Raw genomic sequence first — 17,398 nt, 5'->3', positions numbered from 1 at the left:
TTTCCATTTTCATCTAGTCTCACACATCTTGGTCAATACCTAGTTCATGGTTGAAACCCGTCTTTAAAAATCTAGGAGAAAAACTAAAGAGGCTCAAGAGTCCGCAAACATGAGTTCTTATGAGTATGACAATGATATCTTTTTCAACTCCGATCATACTACATTACCTGACATGGATGCCTATAGAAACATTCCAAATGTTGAGAACATGGACACTATAAACAACAATGCTACACACAATGACAATGTGGACAACTTTTCAGTACATTCAGCAGATGTGGAAGAATCCATTATGAATCCCCATTTCAATCGATTGGTTGAGGAAATAATGAGGAGAGATATACTTCTTACAAATGATGGCACAAAGTGGAGCCAAGATACCTCATGATTTTGACATGTCTCAAATAATGGAAAATCAACCTTTGCAACAACCTCACTCCAACATGGATCAAAGGAGACCTAATAGTGGAGGAAATAGAGGACACACACATGGTACCTGAATCACCATCAACTTTGCTTCAAAAACCAGAGGTCCCACATACACATGGTCAAACATATGATACTCACCTTCGCAGACCATTATGGAAGTCTTATGGAGAAAAATATGCTCAATCACATACCAATGCTAAGGATCAACCACCAAAGCAATGGGATATTCAAAGGCATGCTCAAAATTTGGACACAAGGAAACCCCGTGTCAAATTTGGGGGCAATACAATAGAACATGACATGCCTGCAGAGTATGGTATACATGCGCAAAATAGATATGGTGTTCCTCAACATGAATCTATACCAAGTGGTCCATATATGCAACATCATTACAGACCTCCTCCATATGAACATGTATATGATCAATATCATCCATATATGCAACATGCTCCTCCTCCAATGGGTACCTCAAACATAGGATATGGTCCAAGAAGTCGATCTCCACCTAAGAACAGTTTGGAACAACAAATCAGGGACTTACAAAAGAAAATGGAGGACATAAATACACCAAAGCCAACATACACAATGAGAGACATATGTCCTTATCCATTTGACAAAAGCATTCCAATGCCTCATTTTCCTACACACTTTGTGACGCCTAAATTTGATAAGTATAGAGGAAAAGGGGATCCTAAGGCACACATAAGACAATTTTTCATAGCTTGCATTGAGGTAGCAGTAGAAGAGACATATTTGATGAGATTATTCCCACAAAGCTTAGGTGATCAAGCTATGGAATGGTTCTCCCAACTTCCACCTGGAATTAAGTCATGGGGTGACTTAGCAGAGGCATTTATTCAACATTTCTCTTACAACATAGAGACAGACATATCAGTCACTACTTTGTGCAACACCAAGCAAAAAGAGGGAGAATCTTTTTCATCATTTTTACAAAGATGGAGAAACCTAGCCAGCAGATGCTCTTGTGAAATTCCACAAAAACAAATGGTAGAAATGTTCACCCAGAATGTTAACAAAGAAATTGGCTATGATCTAAGGAAAGCTTGTTTGTCCACCTTTAAGGACGTTATTGAAAAAGGCTTAGCGACAGAAAAGGTCTTAATTGAACAAGGAGTCATCAAAATATTCAAGGAAAACAAAGATGACTTTAAAGGAAAAGACAAGCCAAGATTTTGGAACAAAAACAAGAACACGGTCAATGATGGTGTTGTTGATGCCAACACAATGCAACCCAAAGTCATCTTTTCAGCATCAAGTTCTACAAACAATCAAGTGAATACTCAAACAACTTCCAGATCACGAAGGAAGTAAACTCCATTGGGAGAACCACTTGAGTCAGTCTTCAAGAAGCTTGTGGCAAACAAAGTAATCACTATTCCAGATTTTCCTCCATATGAACCAAAGGTTAAACCAAATTGGTGGAATGATGATGAATATTGTGAATTTCATAAGAGCAAGGGTCATAAGATATGAAATTGTCATCGACTGAAGAACATCATACAAGATCTCATTGATAGAGGTGACATTGAGATTGAGGGACATTCATCTAACCAAGAACATGAAATGTTTAAGGAACCATTCCCAAAACATGACAAGGGAAAAGCTAAAGCCACAGACGATCAAACCAATTATACCAGAGCATCTTACGACTATGATTCAACCATCAATCACATCTCGATGGACAATTATGTCTCTACTATTATCATCAAGGACAAAAACCCTGAGAATCCTACTCAGAGACCCAAGATTGTCCTAAAAGGTGTTGGATCTTCTTCTGAACCTACCTCTAAATGTCATGTTACAACCCGTCGGGGTAAAATCACTTTGCAAGGTGCTCCAGCCAAGAACACTGCCTCTTCATCAACCAAACCTGAGTATGACCTTGTAGAACAGCTAGGGAAGACACCCGCGCTCATCTCCATCCTTGAGCTATTACGCATATCTCCCGCACATAAAGCCATTCTTGACAAAATCTTGAGAGATACTGTTGTTCCTACTGATCTGAATGTGGACCAGTTTCAAGCTATGGTGGGATACCTTTCCATTCCACACTCCCTTACTTTCACAGAAGCCAATGATGCCTCCGTAAGTCAACCACATAACGCACCATTACACATTGAAGCCTTCATACACAAACATCGAATAAAAAGAGTCCTGATAGATGGAGGAGCAGGTCTAAACATTTGCACATTAAGCACTATCACACAATTGGGATATTATGATAAAGCTGTGAATTCTACAAACAAAATCACCATTAAAGCATATGATGACGAAGAGCGTTCATCCAAGGGCACAGTCACCTTACCTCTCAGAGTTGGGCTAGTTACAAAGGATGTGGTCTGTCAAGTCCTAGATTTAAATCTCACTTATAACATATTGCTAGGACATCCTTGGTTTCATGAAATGAGGGCAGTCCCATCCACATATCACCAATGCATTAAGTTTCCTCATAATGGAGTGGAAGTAATAGTTAACGGTGATCCTAATCCATTCATATACTGCAATAACCTGAAATCAAAGACTAAGACCATCATTCCCAGTAATCGTGAGGCTGTTCCTTCGTCGGCATACATTGATCCTGAGTCATTAAAACCTTCGACATCAAAACAAGGTGAGCTTAAAGGCAAGTTTCAGGACAAAGGCATGGGGGAATATACTTTCAATCAGACCATGTACTTACGACAAGTCATGAGTTCCCCAAAAGAATATGGACGACCACATCCTAACAAACAAATCTCCATTATGATGCTCAAATGGGATCCTACTACCTTTCAAAAATGGGGTGAACTAGAAGAGGAAGAGGAAACACAAGACCACATCAATCTACCATGTGAGAAATATGGCAAAGGCTTCAAAATTCTACAAAAATTTGGGTATGATGGAAAAAGCCCTCTGGGGTTACGAAAGGAAGGCATCATTGAACCTTTACAACCTGAATTGACTTTCAAGAAGGAATGCTCGAAAGGAATTGGTTTCTTAAATTCCAAGGTCCACACCCAAAGGACAAAAGAAGCCTTACAAATCAAAGCTGCCAAAATACAACAAGAGGATCGCTATTCCACAGATTCTAATGAATGGGAATGGGGTTCAGACAAGTCTTCTAGTGACTACGAGCTCACTAAGATATTCAGAGAGCCAGATGAACCCACAGAAGAAGAGAAATTTTATAACAAGTTCAGAGTTGGTCAAGAAACAACCCATGAGGATTCCACATAGTCCTTTTCTCAAGGTTCTAGGTTGAAATCACATAGGATGAGAACACTTGTTCTGGAATGCGCTACTAGTGATGATAATTTGGATTCGCTCGTGATCGAGACTGATGAGGAGAGTGCCATCGATGACCTCGATAATTACCTTGACATACCCGAATATAACCACATCTTCACTCTTAGCCCCGCTAACTTCGAAGACATTAACAACCTTCCCCTTGTTCACCACCAACTCATTGACTGGGATCATGAAGGACCTGCACAGTTTGACACATTCCAAAACGATGAAGCTTTTATTGACTATTTGGGCATCCAAGATGGTCTTCCCCCTGGAGACCATAAAGCGGGATACACTATAGAACTCAATAGCGTGGCATATTTTGGTGAGGGTGTCGGACCTTCCAGTCACAAAAATGTGAAAATAAGAACAAATCAAGGGTCTTATGGTGAAAACCACACTGTGGCGCTGTCTGACCCCAAAAAAGTAAAAAGAAAGGACGTATTTGAGGGTGAAAACCTCTCTGAGGCACCCGAAGATGGAAGGCTCGACATTCTCTCAGCATCATATGAGGAAAAGTCATCCATGTTGGTAGAGGAGACTATCAAAACAAACATTGGTACAGAAGAGGTTCCACACAACATATTCCTAGCTCAATCACTGACAAAGTCCAAAAGGTCAAAATTCATAAGTTTCTTCAAAGAACGACAAATCAACTTTGCCTGGTCATACACTGATATGCCTGGATTAGATCCGGATTTGGTAATGCATCATTTGACAGTCAAATCGAGGGCAAAACCAGTAAAGCAGAAATCAAGAAAAATGCATCCACAAGTGGCATTACTAGTCAAAGCAGAACTTGAGAAATTACTTGATGTCGGATTCATATGCCCAATTGATTATCCTGAATGGATCTCCAACTTGGTACCTATTAGTAAACCAGATCGTAGCATCAGAATATGTACAGATTTCAGAGACATCAACAAAGCTTGCCCAAAAGATGACTTCCCATTGCCAAATATTGACTTGATTGTGGATCTCACAGCAGGTCATGAAATGTTATCATTAATGGATGGATTCTCTGGTTATAATCAAATAAGGATCACACCCGAGGATCAACACAAAACATCATTTACTTGTCCGTGGGGAACTTTTTGCTGGAATGTCATGCCTTTCGGGCTAAAGAATGCAGGTGCTACATATCAAAGAGCCATGACCACTATCTTTCATGATCTCATGCACGTCACCATGGAAGATTATGTTGACGACCTCTTGGGCAAATCAATAGACCAGAATACACATTTGGACATACTTTCAGTCGTCTTTGATCGATTGGAAAAATACAAAGTAAGATTAAACCCCAAGAAGTGTGTCTTTGGAGTAACCTCCGGGAAGCTCCTAGGATTCATTGTATCCAAAAGGGGAATTGAAGCTGATCTAGCAAAAGTCAAGGCCATCTTGGAAATGCAACCACCAAGAAATATCAGTCAACTTCGATCCTTACAAGGCAGACTCTAGTCTATCCGAAGATTCATAGCACAACTGGCAGACAAGTGTAATCCTTTTCAGCACCTGCTACATAAAAACATCAAATTCAAATGGGATGATAACTGTCAATAGGCTTTCCAGACGCTCAAAGATTATCTTCTAAATCCACCAGTCTTGATGCCACCAGTTCCAGATCAGCCTCTGTTACTATACATATCAGCTACCCCAACAGCACTGGGGGCACTCTTAGCACAACAAATTGCTGAGGGCAAGGAAAAAATAGTATACTATATCAGTCGCACATTGGTGGGATACGAGCTAAACTACACACCAATCGAGCGTGCATGTCTCGCCATGGTCTTTGCTTCGCAGAAATTATGACATTACATGCTCACTCATAAGACTAAGTTAGTTGCAAGGATAGACCCATTGAAATACCTTCTCAATAAAGCAACACTTACTGGGCGATTGGCCAAATGAGTAATGATCTTGAGTGAATTCGACATCGAGTATGTGGATAGAAAAGCAATAAAGGACAAGCCATCGCAGATCAGTTAGCAAATGCTCCCATGATAGATGATGTTCCTCTAAATTCAGAATTTCCAGATGAATCCATTTTGACAATGTCACATGCAAAGCCATGGCAACTGTACTTCGATGGCTCATACACACAGCATGGGGTAGGAGCTGGCATCCTCTTTATAACTCCTCAAGGGGATTCTATACCAAAATCATACCACTTATCATTTTCTTGCACTAACAATATAGCGGAATATGAGGCATTAACAACAGGGTTACGAATTGCAATTCAATGGAAGATCCAGGAACTTCACGTTTTTGGGGACTCCCAACTTGTCATCTGTCAAGCAACTGATGATTACCAAACAAAAGATGAAAAATTAATGCCTTATAAACAAATGGTGGATGATCTGAAACAACACTTCACAAAGATAGACTTTGAGTAGATACCAAGAGAACAGAATCGCGTCGCAGATGCCATGGCTACAATTGCTTCACTGATCGATCTACATCCAAACAAGACCCGCTATGAGTTCTTGGTGGATAACCTTTTGGTCCCTTCATATGAGATCATGCCTACTGAGATGCTATGTGTTGTCGGTCCCGAATCCCAGTTATATGGTTCCATTTTCACATACCTACGTGACAATACTTTACCTCCTGATCTATCAAATAACCAACGTCGCACTTTCATTCGCCAATCCTCTCGATATGTCATTTTAGCTGATATCCTATACCGGCGAGGTCTAGATGGCACTCTTCTTAGATGTTTAGAAAGCGACGAAGCTCAGATTGCATTACGAGAAGTGCATGAAGGGATATGTGGTCCGCATGCTAGTGGTCCTACCTTGACCAAGAAACTCATCAGGACTGGATATTACTGGCCCAATATGGAGAAAGACTCATATCAGTTTGTCAAGAAATGTAAGCAATGCCAAATTCATGGAGACCTCATACATGTGCCAGCACAAGAACTTCAACCACTTGCGTCTCCTTGGCCCTTTTGTCAGTGGGGACTCGATCTCATAGGCAAGATTCACCCTCCTTCCAATGGTCATAAATTCATTATTACTGCCACATAGTATTTTACAAAATGGATTGAAGCCGTGCCTCTCACACAAGTTACTAGAAAACAGATTGCTACATTCATCCTTAACTATATCATTTGCCGATATAGTATTCCTGTTTCCATTATCACTGATAACGGGCGTCCCTTCAAAAATTAGGATGTTCGTGAACTCTGTGATTGCTTCCATATTTCCCATTGTTTCTCCACACCATATTACCCCCAAGGTAATGGCCAAGCTAAGGCGTCTAACAAAACAATCCTTAAAATCTTAAAGAAGACAGTCGACGATGCTGGTCGTAATTGGCATATCCAACTTAATCCTGCACTTTGGGGCTACCGCACAAGTATCCACACACCTATAGGAGCTACACCCTATTCACTTGTCTATGGTGCTAAAGCTATCTTTCCTATTGAGGTGGAGTTACCCTCTTTACAGGTCTCTTTGCAAAACATCATTAGTGATGAAGACTATAGGGTCTCTCACTTACAAGAACTGGAACTACTGGATGAACAAAGACAAACTGCTTTTAATCATCTCAAGGCTTACCAACAATGAATGAGTCACAGTTACAATCACAAGGTCAAGCCTCGCACATTTGAGGTAGGTGATTTGGTTCTCAGAGAAAATCCTAAAAATCAACAAGACAGAGAGAAGAAGGGCAAGTTCGAACCAAACTGGCTTGGTCCTTACATCATTACAGCAACATATGGATCTCATGCATATCAGCTCTCAACTACAGAAGGTAAACCTTTGGAGGATCCTATCAACAGCATGCACCTTCGCAGGTTCTACACATAGCTCTTCAGAATATCCCAATTCAAAAACACAAAAAAATCAAAAATTTCAAAAATACAAAAAAAAAAGAAAACACATTGAAAAATCAAAAAAGTAAAGAGAAATAATTTCATCCAACAGTGAAAACCACTTCGGTGGTGCCCTGGGCAAGTACCATGGTGAAAACTGGGTCACCAGCGCCATGTGTAGAGACATTGCTCCTCCCTCCTTCAAGATTCACTTTCATCCTTTCACTTTGCACACACTCACGACCAGTTCATCCATAATAAACTTACCCATGCCCATCATGGCTTGTTATTGATCTACCTAAGATTGGTTAGCCATTCATAATAAACCTCCCTTTTCACCTCCCTTTCCATCCATAATAAACCAACTCCTATCTGTGGCTAAGGCAAAACCTACGTCTAGTGATGGGTGTGGAACTGAGAGCATCACATGTTTCGAGGAGTACAGTTTCTTCCAGCTTTCTTCAGTCTATCCGCACACAAATCTACAATAAAGTAGCATTTGCATCACAGATCCACAATAAAGTTTCATCTTCTCCAAAATAAAGTATCAGTTTCATGGATTCAGTCAGTTTCAGATGAGACAGCAAAAACAATGGGCTTCAACAAATCAAAACTTTCAACAGACTTAGACAACATATGGTTCAGTGCTATCTATCCTTTTTTGTGAAAGTAAACATTGTGACCACAATCAAATAAGACTTATACAAGTGACAAGAGACACTAAACTTGAGGACTACAGTGGATGTTGGTGTCGAGTCTTGGTTTTCTTTTGATTTCATCTTATCTTTTGGTGACATGTCTTTTAGCTTTTCCGGGATGTCTTTGACTAGAGATTCTATCTCCAGGATGTCTTTGACTAGAAGGGTGAGGATGGGGTAGTGCACCTATTTGTATTTGATGTCTGTGGATTGTCTCTTAGTAATGCTATGACTTGTCCAAGGATATGAGGACACTGTGAGTCTAGTATGAACTGGGGCATTCCTTGTTTATGACTGTCTTATTTCCATGCAACCAGGTACAATGACTTTCTGGGTCAAACATATGCCTCGATTGTCATAACCTACTTGCCATAATAAAGCTCAATGATGATAACACACAAGAAGTTCTTCCACTTTCATATCTTCTATCTTCCATCCCCCTTTCTTGATTGACTTCCATTGTCCTTCTCGAGTCCGCGTAGCCTGCTATCACATGACTGAGTATAATGACACACCAAAAATATTTGCATGTCATGTAGTTGCACCTGCATTACCACATATAAGCATTTCATACATACAGATAGATATTAAAAATGCATCACATCCTGCACACAACACCTGTTAGCACAATTTACATTCACATTGTCACATTCATCTGCACTTCATATATTCACATTTGCATCATGCATACACATATAAACACATAAAAGAACAAAAATATTGCGTGGCATCATATAAATATTTGCATCCATAACATAAAACATACATCACATAAGAACATCTCATCACATAGGTACACATGCATATAGCTGCTGCAAAAATGAATCATCTCATATATATAATCAAAAAGTTGTCATGATACAATGATGTCAAAATCATATGGCTACAAAAAAGCACCCGCAGGTGTCTACAATACAAAAATGGTACAATACTGATACATAGGGAGCCCTCTACGGCTATGATGAACTCCCTCCCTCGGAGCCACCTAACCTCGATAGAATTTGAGCCCCTAAAGGACCCACCCTAGGATCATCCTTCCTGTCCCCTCTATCTGGTGGTGGCAGAGGACCCATAACCCCACCACTCGATTCCTGTCCCTCCAGCTCCCTCCCGTAGCTGTCGCTGTATGCGATGGTCTATGGAAGCTCCTCGCCCGCTGATCTGCTGACACTGCACCATAGTAGAGGTCTCTCTAGTAGGCTATCTCCTCCCCTGCCCATAGGACATACGCATATCCTGCCCCTATATCCTCTACCGCCTGCCTCCCGACCCTTAGTGCTGTTTTAGCCTCTATATAGCGCTGGATAGCCTGATCCTGCTCTCGCTCAGTATCTCTGAGCCTCATCCTAAGTCGATCCCTCTCCCTCTCCAGCTCCTGGATCTCATCTGCCTGGCCCTGACAGATCTCCCTCAGCTCTAGCAGCTCATCCTCCACTGGGTCAGCCCCCTCTACCTCTGCCTGTGGCTCCCCCTACCCTTGTGCCTGTGCCTATACCTGTACTGGTGCCTATACTAGTACCTGTCTCTGTCCCTATCCTTGTATCTGTACCTACCTGGGACCCTGTGCTGCTAGTACCTGTAGCGGCAATCCACCGCGACCCCTCACTACCCAAGCCTGCCTCTCCTCGCCACCCTCCCTCCGAGGTGCAACCCGCCTCTCTCCAACTACTCCCCTCCTCTTCCATCGGCCTCTGCCCCCATCACCTCCACCATCGTCATCATCACCACCACCATCTCCCTCCAATGCCTCTCTTGGATCTGTCAATCGTGGGAACGAATACTCTACCCAATAGGCTATGCACTCGGCATCCATGCCGACGTCCTCGATCTCCGGCCACATGTCCCAGGGTAAGGGCATCATCTCTACTAGCTGAGTCACTGCCTGATCATATGACAGCAACGGCCCAAACTGTGCCTGATCTCTAACTGTATGGGCATACATGCATGAGCCCCGGGGCATCCTCTGAATCCAGCCAAACTGTCGGCCAACCCTGTCCACCAGCTATCTCTCTAGCACATAGGGCATCCGCCCAATCAGGTACCTGCTCCGGAAGGTGTAGGGTAGCTCAACTGCGTCATCCTCCCACTCCTCGTAGCCCAGATATGATCTCCATATGACCATATCAATGTCGTCTATCACTCGCCGCCAATGCTCTAGCTTGCCAATCCGTGGCTGCGATGTGATCATATCATACAGATGAACAAAGCTGCGTCCATGACCCCTACCCCTGAAGTGTATCGGTTAGGTAACCGGCAGATGCTCATAGGCCCATACCTGCAGCAGTGTCACTCCACAGCCCAATCCTACTGATCCATGATAAACAAACTGATGAAGCTCATAATACAAATGGGCCAGCACACATGGTCCCCAGGCATATCTGGTGTGCTGCATCACCAACGTCTCCAGTGCTCCTCCCCAACCCACAGCCAAACCTAGTGTCGCCCTATCTGGACACAGGAACCCACTGATAGCTCCTCCTATCACTACCAACAATGCCAATCCTGTGGTTGTCATGGTGTCCCATGCCACGTGTCCTGCTCTCATCTCCAGTCCAGGGTCTTGGAACACCCATCTTAATGCCTCTCTGTCTCCATCTCGATCGTATGGGATCAACTCCCCATCGATCGGTATCCGCAATATCCTGTACACATCCTCTAGGGTGACTGTCATCTCACCCATCGGCAAATGAAACGTGCACGTCTCAGAGTGCCATCTCTCAGCCAACACAGTCAGCAAACCCATGTTTGCCCGAAACTCAGGCACATACAACACATGTCTCAATCCCATCTCCTCGATGGCAGCTCTGTCCTTGAACGACAACTCAGGTCGCAACCTTTGCATCGACGGGAATCTCTCCCGTGACTCCAGCATCGGCAAATACTCCTGCAGTCAAGCAAATCAATCATGTCAGTCATCGTGGCATTCACTGTTTATTACAAAATGCTACTTGCTATCTAAATGCATATGGTTATCTATTCTAGTGACACTCACTGTTCATCACAAAGTGTTGCTTCTACCCTAGTGACACTCACTGTTCATCACGAAGTGTTGCTATTTATCCTAGTGGTACTCCCTATTCATCACAAAGTACTACATGTGTGACACTCACTGTTCATCACAAAGTGCTGCTCATATTTTAGTACTCCTTGTTCATCACAAAGTACTCTATCCTGGTACTCACTGTTCAACACAAAGTGCCTTGATATATCCTAGTCTTCCTAGAGGACCTACTTGAGTGTATCCTCTTAGCAGCTTATCCAATCGACAGCGTATGTTCATCACATAACTGCCGATTTGACCTAGAAGATGCAAATTCACACTTTTCAAACGCAAACATGCTTATCTGACATAAACGCGCTTACAGACTACACAGACGCGCCTGAAAAACACAGACGTGCCTGATTGACACAGACGTGCTTATGCTTTGCACAGACGTGCCTGGGTGACACAGACGTGCCTTCTTGGCACAAACGCGCCTACACATCACAAACACGACCACAATTGACACAGACGCGGGTTCAAACGTAGACGCGCCTGGCACAAACACAGATGCGCCTCGTGAACACAGACACACCTGGATGTTTTTGGCACTTTTTGGACCCTAGTCTAAGCGCATTTATGACCCTACCTAGCATGCATTAATGACAAAATTAAATGCATCAAAGTACGAGGAGGTTTGGTGGTACTTACCCGCTCTCCTGCCTATGCTGGCCTCTGAAATCGGCAAACGCGGTTGAATCTGTGAATGAAAGCCATCACTGCTGATTGCTCTTACTCTATTTTCGCTCTACAATATGCTCTTGTGAAGGTGTAGATGACAATGAGGATGTATTTTCCCCCGTGGTCTATCTTATTGCCTACCCTAGCCCTCGCCTTCATTTCTCGAGTCAGTCTTCGTTATCCCGTGACTTTGTCACTTTATCCAGTCAGTCCATTCTATCCCGTCTTTCTTACCAAGAGATTGTCTGCGATCTTTTCAGACATTTTCATCCAATCTCTCGAGGGGGCATATCATTCCCATATTGGGGCAACTCTGTATCAGTTCATATTATCTTCTTTGAAACAACACGATAAGCCGCATTGTCTCAAAGAGGGGCAAAATGTAGACACCTAAAATTGTCCAGTCTAATTAAATAAATATTTTATTTATTTAATTATCTAAGTTTAATTCTTCTATTAATTAAATAAATCCTTATTTATTTAATTAATTCATTTATCCTCTTCTAGCCTTATTTCTCATTTAAATAAATACATTTATTTATTTAAATTATCCTTTTCTTAAATTAAATAAATATTTTTATTTATTTAATTATCCCACTTCTTCTATTAATTAAATAAATCTTTATTTATTTAATTAATTCATTAACCTTTTCTACCCATGACACATGTCATTCATCTCTTAATTCATACACTACCTACCCCTTTCATTATTTTATTATTTCTTTTACCTACCCTCTAATCATAGCCGACCTCCTTTTACACCTCTCAATCTTATCCCTCCATTTCATAAAGTGTCTTCTATATAAGAAGATGCTTCCTTCATTATCAAACCCTAATGATTCATCATAATCATTCATTCTAAGGACTTGATCAATTGACTACAGTACGATCCTACTTGCAACCACATTCCGTTCTTTGTTGAGCTCTTGTGCATATAAAAATCTGAGAGCAAATATATCAAGCAAGATCAATGGAGATAGGAAAAATGGAGATCAAAACCCTAGTGAACATGTGATGGTATAATCTTTGTGATTTCATTTGATTTGCATTGTCTTAGGTAATCTTCATATGTTATGGTGGATCTTTGTTGATTGTTAGGCTAGGGTTTTGTGGTTGAATTCATTTAGCCTTTCAATATTGTTATTATTGTTATCCATTTTCACCATATACAGTTTTCAATAGAAAATTTTATTTTGAAGCAAGGTTTGAACAATCAAATGTAGTCACTATAATATAAAAAATTAAAAACATAGAAAAATAAATTATGATTGTCTTTTGTCTTGATGTCCTTGTTTCAATCAAACAAATTAATTTAAACATTACAAAAAGAAGATGAATGAAGTGATGGGATGGGGTTTGGGATAGACTAGCCTAGTCTATGCTCTTGGATCCCTTCCTTGGATCACCAAGTGTTCTAACCACACCCTAGGGTCTCTAGGACTTCCTATACTTGGAGAATCCTCTAACCTTGCCCAATCCACCCACCAACAATTTGAATTCTCACTCCTTAGGTCTCACCTACTCATTAGTTTCAAGGAACCCTTACTTAGGCTAATAAGGGTTTGGCTTGTTCCAAACCTTCCTAGGTCTTAGAAATGATAGGTCAGGTCTAATACATGGTTTTTCCACCCATTCATGTTCCCCCAAGAGGTTTCAAGCTTCCTACCCCTTACCGATTTCACAATTTTGTCTTTTTGCCTACAAAATAGGGCTACAAGGATTGTGACTAATTAGGCCTCCTACTCGGTCCTTTAGGGCTCCCTCTTACAAACAATGCACTTGCTTGTGAAACTTTCTAAAGGACCTGCTATTCATTTGGTAAGGGCTTAAGGATTTTTCAGGTTTTAGGCCTCCAAGTGTCCGTACACTGCCCTAGGTGGATTTTAAGGTTTTTAAGGGTTTTTAGGCCTGTCAAGGTCACAGTGTAGGTTTGGTGCTCTTGCCACCTTGTTTGGATTAGTGGAAGCTCCTCCTTCACACTAGTGGTTCTCCACTCACCCCTCTACAACTCCTCCAAAGGGTACCTCCTCCTCTGACCTTCCTTGCTCTTCAAGACCTCTGCAACTTAACCCTTCCTAGCCGGGCACTATCCAGTATCACCTAGGAGTGGTCTTTAAATGGCCTCCTTGCACTTTAAAGGGACCTTCTTGCTTTGAAGTATAGTACAGGGTTTGTACTCTCATTCCCCATGGTTTCATGGTGATTCCACAATGGGGAATGGAGTTATGAGCTCATTGACACAAACCAGTCCAAAACTGGACAGAGAGAAGGCAATTTACAAAATATTTACAAACACACCTCACTTACAAATAAAAAACTAATCTAAATGCTCAAAATGAAAGTGAATACACCATACAAGACACTCCACATAGTTTTGCATGAAAATCAATCCATTAACAATCTTCTTTTACTCCATTTGTGCTGACTGGCAACAAAATTGCAGTCACAGTCAAGTCACTTTGATTGGGCTGTACAACATCTGACATCCAACCCATTAACTTAGGGTTTGAAACTAATTTTACTACCCTATCCTTGGTCTATGTGCCCATATTAGGGTTGTCCACACTAACCTAAAGATTTTGACCTCTAGGTGGAAAAGTTGCTTGACAACTTTTAAAAGTTGTCATGCAACTTTTGAGCAACTTTCTCAATGTTGCTTTTCTTGACTCCTAGGCCCACATTGGGCTAACCTAAGGACACCATCATGCTATGAAGGACCCCTAAACACCTCAAAGGCACACCTACCCTCTATTTTCAATAAAATCTCAATCTTGACTTATGACCCTAAGACCTCAACTAGGACCCTAACTAGGACCAATGAGCACATGGCTCTTTATTTTATATACAATGGCTTCATAAAGAAGCAAGAACACAATCAAAAGAAAATGGTGGGAGCCCTTTGAAGGGTTCTCCTGCACCATACTCCCCCTCTACAACAAACTAAGAAATTAGGGGAGTGAGAAGAGCTAGATCAATGCCAAGCTTCTTGAATTCGCTCTCCTCCACCCAAGTAGCTTCAGACACGGGTTGATCCACCCACTTCACTAAGTGCTCCATGTAGACCTGGTGTCTAGTAGACTTCTTCACCCTTGACTCCAGGATCTCTTCTGCTATAGGCTTCTTCACTTGAGGTAAGGCATTCACTTCCAAGACTTGTAGCACCTTGGCTTGGTTCTCAGTCTGCCCTTCTATCTCACCCTTGTACATGATCAGATCAACAACATTGAAGACTAGTGAAATGGCTAAGTTTGAAGGAAGTTCAACCTTATAGGTGTTCTCACCATATTTTTCTAGAATTCTACAAGGTCCTACCCTCTTCATTTGTAGTTTGGTAGGCTTACCACCTTGCATCCTAGCTTTGCTCAAATGGACCATCACATAGTCACCCACCTTGAACTGAACCTCTCTCCTTTTCTCATCCATTTTGGCCTTCAATTTTTGAGTGGATTCAAGGATGGCTTTCTTGACTTGCTCTTGGACTTCCTTGATGGTTTGAGTGAAGTCCTCTGCTTGCCCACTCTTCATCTCCATGGAACCAAGTTCCCTGAATTCACACACTCCTCTTGGATGTCTACCATAGACAACCTCAAAAGGACTTCTTCCAATGGTCCTATTTACACTGTCATTATATGCATAATCTACTTGAGGAATGATTAGATCCCATGTCTACCCATACTCCTTAAGTAAACACCTCAAAAAGTTGCCTAACACCCTATTGATGACTTCAGTTTGACCATTAGTTTGTGGATGGTAAGCTGAGCTAAATGAGAGGTTTGTTCCAAGTCTCCTCCATGATGTTTGCCAAAAATGGCCCATGAACTTGTTGTCCTTGTCTGAAACAATGCTTAAAGGAAGTCCATGAATCCTTACAATCTCCTTAAAGAATAAATGTGCAACATAGCTAGCATCATGTGTAGTTCTACATGGAATGAAATGGCTCATCTTGGAAAATCTATCTACTACCACATAGATGTTGTCCATACCTGTCTTTTTCTTGGGGAGTCCTACTACAAAGTCCATGCTTATACATTCCCAAGGCCTATTTGGGACCGGTAATGGTTGATAAAGACCAGCATTGCTTGATCCTCCTTTTGCCCTTTGACACGCACCACATTGCTCCACATACCTTTTCACATCTCTTGGCAACTTTGGCCAATAGTAGTACCTTTGTACTAGATCCAAGGTTTTGTTGACTCCAAAGTGTCCAGTTAAACTACCATTGTGTTTCTCTTGGCTGAGGTTTTCCCTCATGGACCCTCTTGGCACACACAACTGATTACCTTTGAACAAGAGACCATTTTGGAGAGTGTAGTCTGCATACTCACCATGGAAATGGTTCTCAAACTCCTTGCAAACCTTGTAGGCTAATTAGAAGTCTTCATCTCCTTCATAGAGGTCCTTGAAATGTTCTATTCCTATGCTCTACAACTGTAGTTCTTAAACTATTAACAACTTCCTACTTAAAGCATCTGCCACCTTGTTGAGTTGCCCCTTCTTATGCTTGATGGTGAAGGTGAAGGATTGGAGGTATTCCATCCATTTCAGATGTCTATTGCTAAGCTTCTCTTGAGTGTTAATGTAACTTAAAGCCTGGTTGTCTGTGAACACCACAAATTCCTTAGGGAGTAGGTAATGCCTCCATTTTTTAAGAGACTACACTAATGCATACAACTCTAGGTCATAGGCTGAGTACTTTTTCTTTGCTTCATTAAGCTTCTCATTGAAAAATGCCACAGGTCTTCCCTCTTGACTCAATACACTCCCTACTACAATTCCACTTGCATCACACTCCAATGTGAATAGCTTATCAAAAGTAGGTAGGAGAAGGATAGGTTTTGTGGCTACTTCTTGCTTCAATAATTGAAATGCTTTGTCAGCCTGCTCAGTCCATTTAAACTTAGTTTTAAGACCTCCTTTTATGGTGTCAAGGACTGGTACACATATGCCACTGAAGTTCCTCACAAAATTCCTATAGAATTGAGCCAAACCATGGAAACTCCTAACTTCAGTCCCTGTTCTAGGTGTAGGCCAATTCAAGATTGCCTCCACTTTGCTTGGATCCATCTTCAAGGTTCCTTTAGACACCACAAATCCTAAGTAGACTAGCTCTTGCTTCAAGAAGTCACACTTCTCTAGGTTGATGGATAACTTCTCCTCATGCAACCTCTTTAAGACTAACCTCAAATGCTCAAGGTGCTCCTCTTTGGTTTTGCTATAGATGAGAATGTCATCTAGGTACACCACCACAAACCTACCTGTGAAGTCCTTTAACACCTCATTCATCAACCTCATGAAGGTGCTTTGGGAATTGGTGAGTCCAAATGGCATCACAAGCCATTCATACAATCCTTTTGTGGTCTTGAAAGTAGTCTTCCACTCATCTCCCTCCTTAATTCTAATCTGGTGATAACCACTTTTAAGGTCCAACTTGGTAAAATACAT

This window comes from Cryptomeria japonica, chromosome 1 (genome assembly GCF_030272615.1).
Source record: "Cryptomeria japonica chromosome 1, Sugi_1.0, whole genome shotgun sequence".
NCBI lineage: Eukaryota > Viridiplantae > Streptophyta > Pinopsida > Cupressales > Cupressaceae > Cryptomeria > Cryptomeria japonica.
Note: the sequence above shows the minus strand (reverse complement) of the source record.